Source organism: Periplaneta americana, chromosome 8 (assembly GCF_040183065.1).
Source record: "Periplaneta americana isolate PAMFEO1 chromosome 8, P.americana_PAMFEO1_priV1, whole genome shotgun sequence".
Lineage (NCBI taxonomy): Eukaryota > Metazoa > Arthropoda > Insecta > Blattodea > Blattidae > Periplaneta > Periplaneta americana.
In genome coordinates this window covers 117,159,446-117,173,536 of record NC_091124.1, presented here as the reverse complement: position 1 = coordinate 117,173,536, position 14,091 = coordinate 117,159,446, and the positions used below count along the sequence as shown (strand labels likewise).

Genomic DNA, 14,091 nt, shown 5'->3' with positions numbered 1-14,091 from the left:
ATCTGCAGGGAACAGGATGGAGAAAAGCTTTTATATTGAACATATTGAACAGTATTTAATATGAATAATGTAATAAATGCAAATTACAAGTTTATTGAAATTAATGAAAGAGAGTAACGCATCTTCAAATGAAATTGAAAAATAGAGCATAAATTACCTAACATTTAAATTGCCTGAATGCGTTTTTTATTGTTACACATTTGCATGTGCTTCACCAGGCAGTACAGACTGTAAACTGCGTCACCTTTTCTCAGCGATTTTCTCGAAGCCGCCTAAGAACTGCTTCATGATATAGCTGTCTGAAATGGTTTGAAGATAGAAATATCTAAAGGCTGGCTGGGCCTATGAGTATTATGACGAGGAAGCTGAAACAGGAGCACACCATTTTTCCGAGATAATCTAGCTTCTAAATTTTTGGAATGGGTCGTATAGGTGGACATACAGAAGCAGCACTTTTTTCTATGGCAGGTTTGAGTGACAAATAAAATGTTTGAGCTTTTCGACAAATACTTCACTGTTGATGTAACCTGACTCAGAGCAAACAAATAACGATCCTGAAGGAGCACCAGCTGATAATGTAGGATGCACTGTTTGACGTTTAAAAATTATCACAGGTGGCACAAAATACCTGGTACGCTTGTACAACACACACTTGTTGTATTAACGCCCTTCTCAGCATTTGTTATTACACCCACCTAATGCATTTCTCGTTCAGCTAAATTTTTGGGGACTTTTTTGTACGACTAGAATTGCTACAGTTGCTCATATCGCACCGGTGCGAATTAGGCACCTACAAAGTGGTGCGAATTGAGAAACTACGTCATAAGTTAGTATTTCCTTCATTCTAGCCTATAATCACCACATGTTCGAAAATCCTACTAAGTTAAATGTTCTTTAATATTTCTTTAAACTAATAACATCTTAAGATTATGGATTGCTTTGCATACAAATCCGTTATTTAGTTACAAAATGTTAGCTAAATATACATCCACCTGAGCGATTATATTAGATACTCTATCACCACGCTGCTGACACAAAGAAGTGGCAGAAATCAAGTGACATGGTGGAAGTTCATATGGTAGATTGTAACAATACCACTAGATGCTACACTACTACAGTAACTTGTTTTAAACCAGCAGTGGTGCCATTTAGGAAGCGGCGCGATTTATGCTACTCTATCCTAGAATTATGTCTCAACTAGACCAATAAAAAGGATGAATAATTAGAAATTATTCCTATCTAGTTTTCCTTGAAATGTCTATACATATTCATATCTACCTTAGATATCAGATATTTCCCGAGTTCTGAACCGGAGTAAAATAAATATCCGCTAGTCAGATTTATTCCAAGGTGGTGCAAAAACAAAAGCTAACATCGCAACCTTGGTTCCGAAGAAATTAACTAAGTGTGTCTTTTATTAAAATTACTTTTAGTCAATGAAATATACAGGGTGAGCCGTAAGAAATGTCATTAATTTCAAGGAGTTATGCTTTGAGATATATCATACAAAAAAGCTTAATATACAATTTTATTTTTCTCGTTTTTGCTTCCTTTTCGAGATAAAAATTGTTTTATATGAAACACTTCGTATCTTGTTTTGGAAAAGCTATTGATTTAATTCCCAATATGCTCAGTCAATTTAAGAGAGCAGTGTATTATGATAAATGATTGAAAGAATTTTAGTTTTGTCCATTAAATGTGCAGGAATTTGATCGGAACAAATGTAAATCTTCGTTCTGCAAAGGAATTTTACAATTTTACAATTGGCCCTCGAAAACTCGGTTTTCCAATAGAAGGAACTGAGCTCAAATCCTGGCGAATTGAAGTGATAATTATGTATACAAATTGAGTTTTGGGGCAGATTTCCTCAATGTACGCAGCCACCGTTTCCCTTGCATTCCTTATCAACTTTCTAAGAGGAAAACACATACCAACCTCTGGAGCTGAGTTTCATACCTCAGTATTCGGTATCTCGCCATGCAGAAACACAGATCTAGTTTACGAGATCCTATTCTGGATGTATATATTACAGATAGAGGATGGAACAAACCAATAATATCAACATAAGCTATTTCCTGAGTTGAATTTGACATTGGCGAGAAACGGCAGGTAAATTTAAACTGAAGTCCTCACAGTCAACGGTAATCTTCCGGTTTTATCTTCGTTGCGAAAGATGTCATCTTTAAAATTTCACTCGGGTTTGATCCCGCGAACCTCAGCGACAAAGGAGATAGAGGAAGGACATTTATTTATGATATATAGGCTATTAATATAATATTATAACGCATGTAAGATGTCTAATTCTAACTGTGCTATAATATTATGTGATTTTATTTTACCTGTTTCAATTCATTTACGTTCACAGCCTCTATTTTCATTTTCTGTGTTGGACTGCTGCTATTTTTCAATTCATATGAACGCTTCAAAAGTTGTCTAAAAAGAAGAATAATTTCACATACTGTGAATTCAGCTTATTTTCGTTTCTAAACAGAATTCTTTCAATTCAGCTGGGTCAGTGTAAATTGTTGTGAAAACACGAAGGCTTATACAATGCAAAAAGAGTCTGAATATTGTCCTTTCATAAAATATATTGGTTTCTGAAAAGCAAATAAAGAAGGCTACGCCAATGACTGAGATTAAAAAGACCAATTGAAACAAACCATTTCCATTAACTCGTCATTTCAAAGTAGGCATACTCGTATAAGGTTATTCACAAGTCTGTTCGAATTTCAAAGCTTTGTAAATATTATACTTGAGAGAAGGAAAATCTGAAAACTTTATCGTGTTCAGTAAACTTTGGGGTTAATTTTACAATTAAAAAATGTGAATATGTCAGTTATTCAAAATCTATCATTCTTTCTGCGACACCATGCACAGCATTTTCCAGAGAATGTTTCAGAATATTAGTAATTTCTTGCGACATTTCATTCTTCAGTTGCTGGAGAATTCTTGAGTATGCCATGAAATATCATTCTTTGAGATAATCACACAACTAAGTCGGCCGACTTGAGATGTGCAAATTATGAGGCCAGATTATTTGAAGGTTACTACTGATGACACGATAGCCAAAAATCTTTGTAATTGATTGTTTTGGATGAGTAAAATCACAAAACAATGCGCCACCTTGTAGACCCTTAGAAAATCATGTTTATGAGCCCGTGAAGTCAGTACCACTATGAAATATCCCTCGACATGGGTAACTATTAATAATGGAATTCCACAAGGATCAATATTAGGTCTCCTAATTTTCTAGTGTCCATATATGGCGTTGCGCACTAATGAAGAGATGTAGATCATTCCACATTATTTGCAGATGACACAAGTAGAGTAATTACAGCCATTAACTCCAACATATTCCAATCTTCAACAGAAGCAATTGTGCTCAAAATATGCGATTGGTTTTCAGCCAATAAATTAGTATTAATTGTAACAAAACTAACATAATCCGATTTGAATCCCGTTCAAATTCAACCTCGGAAATTTCAAGAGCAATAATTAATAATAGGAATCTAATAGAAACAACAACCAAATTTCTTGGCTTACAAATCTATAATGTGATAAATTGGTAAAATCATATTAAAGAAATTCAACATGTTTTGCTATTATATCTATGCAAGAGATAGTAAATATCAATACCTTAAAACATTATACATAGCTTACTTCCACTCGGTAATGAGTTTTGGAATAATATACTGGGCAAATTCTACAGATAATAACAGTATATTCCACTACAAAAAAGAGTAATTACAATAATACTAGGTATCAAATCTAGGGGATTATGTAGGACCATTTTAAAAAAATTACAGATAATACCCATGGCTTGTCAATATATATTTTATTAACAAACTTCCTCTATGTAATCGTAAAAACTTTGTAACTAATTCAACAGTTCACAGCATAAATACTCGTTAAAAGTATAACTTTCATACACAATCGGAAAATATATCGTGCTATAAAAAAGGATTGCATTTTATGGCAGTAAAAATTTTAAGACTCTCCCTATGAATATAAACAATCAAACTCAAAACGTAAGACTATTTAGGGCCAAATTAAAGAAGTAACTAATTTCTCACGCCTTCTATTCTGTAGGTGAATTTATGACAACGCTTCATGAATATTTCTGTCTTGTATCAAGTATTGATACTAAACTCTTGTGTTGTACTAGTATACTATTGTAAATCTCTTTTGCATATTTTTCAACTAAATTGCGACTATAATTAAGACTTTATAATACTATTAAAATTCTTTGACATATTCTACATTCCATCTGTGAAGTGATGTAAGAATACCATGGAATGTAAAAAGGACAATACAATCACTGTTAATTCTACAATAATTATGTCTATTAATTTCTATTTATTTATTTTACTTGTTATTGAACATAAAAGGCAAAGCCCAATTACAATGTCAAAGACTGTCAATTGATAGATACAATTTATAAAACATAAACAAGGAAAAGGAAACATAATCCTACTGAAAACAAACAAAATAGAAAAGAGAGAAAGAAAAAAATTGATTGAAAATAAGGTATGAAAGTAGCTTGAAATTAACTAACAACAATATTTTGTAAAATATGATAAGACATTATTCTGTATTTAGAAAAATTCATATTGAAAATATTGACATTCGGATGAGGATGTAATTCATTCTATAATTGTAACATTAACTGAAAATTGGGGAATTTTTGTGCGATTCAGTGTTTGACCTTGGCATAAAAAATAAATTTCGAAATTTTGCATTAAGCTTGGGTGCATATAATGTTATATAATAAAATAAACTCACATATTCGAATTTATTGTTAATAATTCTATAAAGAAAGTTTAATGATCGACAATTTCTTGTAATTTGCAAACTAATAAAATGGAAATGTTGAAGTAGTAGTAGATTATTTTACGACGCTGTATCAACATCTCAGGTTATTTAGCGTCTGAATGAGGTGAAGTTGATAATGCCGGTGAAATGAGTCCGGGGTGCATCACAGAAAGTTAGCCAGCACTTGTTCATATTGGGTTAAGGGAAACCCCCGGAAAAAATCTCAACCTGGTAACTTGCCCTGACCGGGAATCGAACCTGGACGACCTGGTTTCGCGGCCAGACGCGTTAACCGTTACTCCACAGATGTTGACATGTTGAAGCATTGCAGCATAACTCTTATAAGTAGGAAATTATTATAAAGTCTATAATATAACCATTTTATAAATTTATTTTGAATTTTTTCTAGTAACAATATATTTGTTAGTAACTGGATTCCAGATAACCGCAGCATAACCTACTCTAATTTAGATCGAACAATGGAACTATACAAAATGATTATATTTTTTACTGTAAATTTACAAGAATTTCTTAAAACAAAACCTAAACTTTTATAGGACAAATTTATAATATTATTAATATGACTAGGAAAGGAAAAATTACTGCTAAATAATATATACTTTAATCTTTAAGTTCATTTTCTGCTGGTAAAACTTTTGCTTTTATTTTATATGAAAAATGAATTGTATTTTAGAATTCAGAAAAGATCATATGTATACACTTACTAATATTAAATAACAATTTATTATTAATACTCCAAATATGTAAGTTTATAGTATCTTTTTGAAGTACCTTACAATCTGATATAATTTCGATCTCTTTATACAATTTAGTATCATCGGCAAATAATAAAGATTTAGAATGTTGTACACAATTTACAATATCATTAATAAACAATTAAAACAATAATGGACCAAGATTAGAACCTTCAGGCACATCAGAATTTACTGTAAAAGGCTTAGAATTATGTCTCTGATAATTCACAATTTGTACTCTTCCTTTCAAATAAATTTAATTAATGATATCAGTGAGAAACAAAATCCTAATTGTTTTAATTTAATCAAAAGAATATCATGGTCAACCTTAACAAATGCGTTCTGAAAATCTATACAAGTAACATTAATAGGCCTATCTAATTTATTATTTAGTTTGGTTGAAACAAATTGAGTCAAATTTAATTAATTTGTGATAGGTGATCTTCCGCTCACAAACCTATGTGGATCATGTGAAATTTATTTCGCCACATAAGTATAAATTTGTTTATAGACTCGTATGTTTAATTATTCGAATATTTTAGCTGGAGTTGATAAAACTGCAATTGGTTCATAATTGTAAATTTCATTAATTTTACCAGACTTGAATATTGAATTATTTTTTGTACATGTCCATTCTTTAGGGAAAGAGTTGTGTTTTGTAATAAGATTGAATGTAAGTTAATAGTTAGTGGTGACACTAAATTATCTGCACAAGCTTTACCAGACTGTATAAATATTGTCTGGTCCTGTAGATTTTTTAGAACATCATTTCCTTATAGCACATTTTACATCTTCATGTGTAAAATATATTATGTTTAACAGATTACAATTATTGACTATAAAAATTGATAGGGTAAAGGTTAGTAATATTGTGATTACTAACAATGTTATGATAGTACTTCGTGATAATTTTTTACAATTTTACTGAGTGAGAGAAGGATCGATTTTGTGTACAGAAATTTGTCCACGAAGATTCCCTTAATACGTTGGCGCAAAAAAAAACGATCTTCCTCTCGGTCAGTAAAATTTTAAAAAATTCTCAAAAAGAACTATCATAATATTATTAGTATCACAATATTACCAACCTTTACCCTACATCACACACACGGTCTACATTATAAGTGAGTTCAGTTGAAGAATAAACTGATTGGAAATAATTGACAAAACCTTCATATATTTCATTCAATAATAACAATTTTCTCCCATTATTTTCCATACAATGCAAGTAATTTGTGTTATTCTTTTATTTTCAACAAAATTCCAGAAATTATTAGAATGAAATAAAAGTATAGGGGAGAGTCGGGTAGTATCGGACAGTGCGTTTCTTCCATCTACCACCATATGGTAGTACCTGAATGACATGGTTACGTTTCTCTATGCGACATCACAGAAACGTAACCATTTCAATCAGGTACTATCATCGTGTGGTAGATGAAAGAAACTCACTGTCCGATATTACCCGATGTCCGATACTACCCGACTCTCCCCTACTGTCTATTTTATTGATATACTGATCTTAAGCTTTTTTCATTTTATTTTTCGTGAGAATCTGATAAAATTAATACATTAGTAAATAATATTCTGAAATATGTTTTTTTATTTCTAAACTTTTCTTTTGATTTTAACTTTTTATAACACTAATTAAACCATAAACGATACTTATTTCTGTATGGTTTAGTTCTGGGGGCACACTGATCCACAATACATTTCAGTATAGAATTTATGAACAGCACGATCAACATCCTCACAAAGATGAATACTTGTCCAGTCACAGTGTTGTGTAAGTCGATATAATTTCTCCAAGTCAGCTTTATGAAAATTATATTGTCCAGATTGACTGACAGAGTTATTAATTTAACTAATTAAATGATACAGAAAATGCAGGATGGTTAATATCTATCTGTACTGAAGACGGAATTTCTTCTTCAACCTATAAATATTCTATATTGCTTATTATGAGATCAAGAGTTCTATTATTTATATTAGATATTTTATTATTTCATAATTTCATTAGTTGTGTGAAGCATCTAGACAATAAATACATTACTGTTCACCTTTCGTCTTTCAACTTCTTTGTTTCAATTACAGAACACTAATTTCCTCAAATTTGCGGATTAAATCCTCTAATTGCGAAATTAAATGCGGACCTTCTCTTAAACTGTTACTGTACATGTTCCAAAATTTTCGTAGACTTTTCGAAAGGACCCTATTGCTTTCATAATAATTAATAGCATTGGAGTCCACCGCTGTAGAGTAATGGTTAGCATGCCTGACCGTGGAACGAGCGGGCCTGAGTTCAAATCCTGATTGGGACAAGTTACCCTGTTGAGGTTTTTCCGGAATTTTCTTTCAACCCATTAAGACCAAATGCTGGGTAACTCTGACGCTGTACCCTGGACTCATTTAGCTGGTATTATCACTAAGGCGCTAAAATTGATAAAGGGTCGTAATAAACCACAAAAAATGCGTTGGACAAGCTGCACCCTAATATGTGATGATAGACTTATGATTTCTTTATTTTGGTACTACAAAATGTTGCATCATGATTTGATCAAGACGGTGGTAACTATGGGAAAGATGTAACCAACAAAATAATGTTTTTGATATCTAAATTGGTATTTAAAAAATAAGCGAAATATACAGTAGGGATTACATGATACACTTTTTTTTCGTCATCATTTCAGTCGCACACAATGCACACGCATTGTCTACCGGTCTTCGTGTTCAGTCAACAGCATCAGTCTCCTCTACCAACGTCACAAGAAATAATCAATCCCACTCTCACTTCTCCGATCTTCACTTGTCATCGTACGTTTCCAGGGAGTCAGCCAAGTGCTCGTTGTCTCGCGGCTTCTTGAGCTGCTTCTGGCGCTGGTTCGGTTTCTTACGCTTGTGGAGTGTCGTCTTCTTGAGTCTATGATCTTCCATGGAGCGGATTCCCTGTTTCTCCAGATATTCCTCTATCTTCAGGTTATCCGTGCTCTCAACTACCACAGAACGCCAGAGTTTCTGGAAGTCATCGTCCACAGGCAGAGCTGCTGTCTTGTTTGTGAAGAACACAATCTGCTTCTTGTCAATCGGTCGCGAGATGTATAATGATCTCATTCTGCAAAGCCTTGAGGGTTTTATTACAATGTGGCAAAGATTCCTGAATGTCTTCCAACAGAATTCCTTCAAGACTCTTCAAGTCTTGTTGTGTCAACAAACGCAGTTGATCCCGGTATTAGGCCAATATTTTGAATTTTTTTAAATAAAATATTTCCTCCAAAGCCAGTGTTTGAGGAAATGTCCCCATAACACTGGCAGCATTCCCACGCTGGATGGCAATAGCGATTCTTTGTGTCAAGAAGTCAGTCAACCTGGAATCTCCATTGAGCGCTTGCAACTTTTCCCGATGTCTGAAACCAGCATTTTAGCCTCTGAGCACCAAGGTCCCAACGTCTAAACAGCAAAAACAGAGAACAAGTGTCTGTCCTGGAGATCCCGATACTTATTCCTTTTGATGCTCACTGCGGATGTTGCAGCAGAACCAGCGACTTTGGAGATGACAGGCAAATGCGATGGTGCTAAAGTGTCGACACAAGTGGCATCCCATAGCAGAGATTTTCCATGAGACCAGGGTATCAAGGTCAACCCATCTGGTCTTTTTCCATCAGAACGGCAGATTCAAATAGGTTCCAGGATTGATGGGAAACCAGCAGAGACAAGAGCCCTTTTAATGATGTCATTTAATTGAAAGTGCCTGGAAAATCTCCCGGTATTTTTGGGGCAACTTAAGCCATGGTCACCATAGGGATCAACAGTGGCTCCAGAAAGATATTCATGTGGAAAACAGATCTTGCACCCGAGTCTTAAGGCGACAGCAATTTTAAAGGACATATTGTCCATTAATGTGCCAATATTGGAAGATGGTATTGACTTAAGCCAAGACCCTGATTCCTTCTGTCGTATTGCATGGTATCTAGCTTGATCGACCTCAGACGATGAAGACGCTAGTAGAGCCTGGTAGATATCAGAGGCATGGATGTGGTCCCATTGTTTCTGAATATCACGAGAAGCTGGGAGGTTGTTGTTTTCTGTAATGCTGAACCATTTATCCAAAGCCTCATTCACATAACAGATCCCGATTTCATCATCGTTAATTGAGAGAATGGACTTGAAGAAATCAAGGACTCCATATGCAGAAGCCAAGAAAGCAGGCAGACAAGCATCACTCACATTCCGGATTCCAAGACCTCCAAAGGCAATAGGCAGAGTGGCTAAAATCCAATTATCTTCAAGACGCATATTGAGAATCGATTCCAGACAGTTTCTCAGTAGATCATCAGTCTCTTGAAGTAGCGATGGAAAAAGCCGTAATGGGGTGGTGCGAAGAAAACATGTTAATTTAGGAATTGAATAACAGTTCTTTAAGAGAAAGTACGCTGTATGTGTGGAAAGAGACTGCAGACCATCAAACAGTTGCTTCATAATTTCAAGCTTTTCAAGCATACTTGACTCTACAGCGGGAAGAAAAATGGGAGATCCAAGTAGAGTCAAATTAGATCGAGATACTATCTTAATCCCTGGAGCTATATTATTGAATGCGGACACTACAGTATCGTCTTGTGTAGAGCAGAAGTATAATTCGCATTTATCGGGATTAATCTCTAACCCTATGGATCTGCAGGAATCTATAAGTTTTTCAAGATCGGAAAGGACCATATATGGATCCCCTCCCAAAGTACCGTCATCCAGGTAAAAGAGGTGCAAGGTACTATTCAGATGGGTAATGACAGAATTCAGGGTTAGACTAAATAGCAGTGGACCTATCAGATCACCTTGTTGGACTCCAGTCTGCGATGAAATGATGTCAGAATTGTAATACAGGTTAGATGGGTTTCTATACGCTTGCCACAAGAATGCATAGAGTTGAGGGATCTTGCTCTTAACAAGTTCAAGCATTGTGTCTCTTTCAAGGCAATTAAATGCGTTTCTAAAATCGATCTTAAGAGGAACATTTTAACTGCCTTCGTTCTGATTTAGAAATGAACGTACCGAGTGAATGATGGCTTCACAACCTTTAGCGGTGCCAAAACCAAGCTGCTGAGGGTGCAAATGTTGACCAACTTTCTCCTTAACAGAAGTGCAAGCTAACTTAGCCGGTAATCTGCGAAAGGTATTTCCAACTGCGATTGGACGTATCCCACCATTTTTCTTTTCAATGGCAATTAAAGATGCTCCACATAAAAGAGGACAGATTTCAGGATTAACTTTACCAGCCAACATTAAATTACATAATCTAGTAATAGCATTTAGGAGTCGCCTACCAGAATCTCCAGCAGATTAGGATGTGAGATCTTTTAAATGTTGGGGGCGAATCCCATCAATACCAGATGCAGAGCCATTAGGAAAGTTTTTTATTCCTTGCAAAACCATATCTTGAGATACTGACAAACACACTCCATCGGAGGTAGGAGGATCTGGAAATGCCAAGGGCCGTGATGGTGGAGGGTGTTTTTGTACTAAAGCCTCTTGTATAACTCGTGAAGCACGAGCTACTTCTGAATCAGAAGATAGAATACGAACAGCTCCCTTTATATCACCGTCTGCCACTTTAGCTTCAACAATGCGTGACCTAGAAAGTGTAGACTTATTCTTACGGGGAGGAACTTCCAATGTAAAATCATTAATGTTCTCTTTGATTTTAGAGACTAAAGATTTGTCAGATTTCTTCTTTGATCGAACAGGTACCCGAAGGGCGATATATGCAAAAAGCAGAAGCTCTTGCCAACATTCTTCACTATTTTTGGAAATGCATTTATCAATAAGGTGAGTCAATTTTTCAGCCGCAAAACTTCTAGTTACTTTAGGAATTATTCGTAAAACTCTTATATTGAGTTTACAATTAGCAATCTTTTGGTGGAAAAACTCAAAAGAAGTATTTTCTGAATTTAGCAGAAGATCGTCAGGAAGTTCATTGGGATGAGCCCTAGCCCAGTGTATTCGCAGTCCTTTCAAGCCTTTGTAACATTTAGCATCACTGCCAGTGCAAATTGGGCACGAGACTAATTCTACATAATTAGGGGCTGAGATATTATGTGTTCCACCTTTTGATGAGCAAGATGGACAGAGCCAGGGGGAATTAGACTCACCGAGGACTCTTACTTCATCACTGCATAGATAGACACAGCTGCCGTGGAACCAGCACTTACACTCTGCACATAAAATTAAACTATATTCTTCAGAAGTTCTACGATTATCGCAGAGTGGGCATTTAATGGATTCACTGGCATTCAAGAAACGAAGATATGAATGAGGTTAAATAAAACAAACATATAGCAACGTATTGCTAACGAATATCAATAAACTCTTGGACAATGAAAATGTCAATATTTCATTAACCTACTTAATAGTTTAAATTCACGAAACACGTCCACAATCACAGTTCACAATTAATTATGCCATTTAAATTGAATGAATGTACTGCAACATATAAAGTCAAAAGAATAACTTCCTATTCAACGTAGAAAGATAGGAAAAGCGTTGCTAACGAAAATCATTAAACACACACGAATGAATAAAATGGCCAGATGTCAATAAAATATTTAAGAGAACGCAACACTAACATGAACACGATCACAGATCACTATTTCTTACAACATGAACATAAATGAATACAAATAAAAGGCAATACTTCTTGAAAACAATTAATGTAGAGACACATTAAGGACTGAGAAGCATAAAACAAAAAACGAAAATTTACCTAACACAATGCTGTTTCAGTTATTTTATCTTCATATAATTATAATTAATGTTATAGCGCTTTTAAAGTCTGCACTGACTTTAGAATAAGCAGATACAACACTTGGTTGTTTGCTAGGTTGGTGCGCGCGGTAACGTCACGCTGATCTTCATCCATGAACGTTTTATTTTCCAGGACTATAAACATGACCTCCTTTACCAGTGGTCGTCAGCATTCGATGAATGGGTAACGGGTAAGAAGTGTATCGGAATATGCACTGTCGAGCAGAAGGGAGAGGGAGAAAGCATACCTGCCAGCAGCGACCGATTCACGCCAGTGCATCTCTTATCCGCGGGTAAGCCACGCTACTAGCACTGTGCTGATGACCGCTGTCCTATACTATGCAGTATGCTCTCGATTAGCTAGCAAAATTTCTGAGTAGTACGTAGTTAAAAGTCTACGTGTGTAACTGAAATGTGACTTTTCGAGGCGAAACGGGAATAGGAAGTGCTTTTTCATTATATTCTTTAAGTATTGCTTGTTTTATTTCGTTGCCTGGTTCCTCTAGTCTGCTTATTTTATCTCGTTCCCTGGTTCCCCTAGTCTTACTTACTTACTTACTTACTTAGTTACTTACTTACTGGCTTTTCAGGAACCGGAGGTTCATTGCCGCCCTTACATAAGCCAGCCATTAGTCCCTATCCTGAGCAAGATTAATCTAGTCTCTATCATCATATCCCACCTCCCTCAAATCCATTTTAATATTATCTTCCCATCTACTTCTCGGCCTCCCCAAACGTCTTTTTCCCTCCAGCCTCCCAACTAACACTCTATATACATGTCTGGATTCGCCCATACGTGCTACATGCCCTCCTCATTTCAAACGTCTGGATTTAACGTTCCTAATTATGTCAGGTGAAGCATACAATGCGTGCAGTTCTGTGTTGTGTAACTTTCTCCATTCTCCTGTAACTTCATCCCTCTTAGCCCCAAAAATTTCGTAAGTACCTTATTCTCAAACACCCTTAACCTATGTTCCTCTCTCAAAGTGAGAGTCCAAGTTTCACAACCATAAAGAAAAACCGGTAATATAACTGTTTTATAAATTCTAACTTTCAGATGTTTTGACAGCAGACTGGATGATAAAAGCTTCTCAACCGAATAATAACAGGCATTTCCCATATTTATTCTGTGTTTAATTTCCTCCCGAGTATCATTTATATTTGTTACTGTTGCTTCCAGGTATTTGAATTTTTTCACCTCTTTAAAAGATAAATTTCCAATTTTTATGTTTCCATTTCGTGCAATATTCTCGTCACGAGACATAATCATATACTTTGTCTTTTCGGGAGTTACTTTCAAGCCTATCTTTTCACTTGCTTGAAGTAAAATATCCGTGTTTTCCCTAATCGTTTGTGGATTTCCTGCAAATATATTCACGTCATCCGCATAGACAAGCAGCTGATGTAGTCCGCTCCTGTAGTCTACTTGGTTTGTCTGAACTGCTTAGTTACTCTGATCTTATTGCTGTTGCTAGCCTTCTTGGTTTGTCTTGTCCACTTGGTCCCTCTGATATGCCTGATTCCTCTACTCTGCTTGGTTTATCTGATCTGCTAGTTACTTTAATCTTATTGCTGTTGCTAACCTTCTTGACTTGTCTGTCCGCCTGGTCCCTCTAATCTGCCTGGTTTGTTTGATCTTCCTGATCACTTTCATCTGCTTCCTTTCTCTAGACTGATCTATGTATCTGGTATTCTTGGTTTCGGTGTTCTGCCTGGTCTCTCCAACCTGCTTTTCCCT

At 35.4% G+C, this 14,091-nt stretch overlaps 1 pseudogene; it reads right to left on the bottom strand.

Moving 5' to 3' along the window:
- Positions 1-8,217: 8,217 nt before the first annotated feature.
- On the bottom strand, positions 8,218-8,790 carry LOC138704239 (general transcription factor IIE subunit 2 pseudogene; annotated as a pseudogene).
- Positions 8,791-14,091: the final 5,301 nt, after the last annotated feature.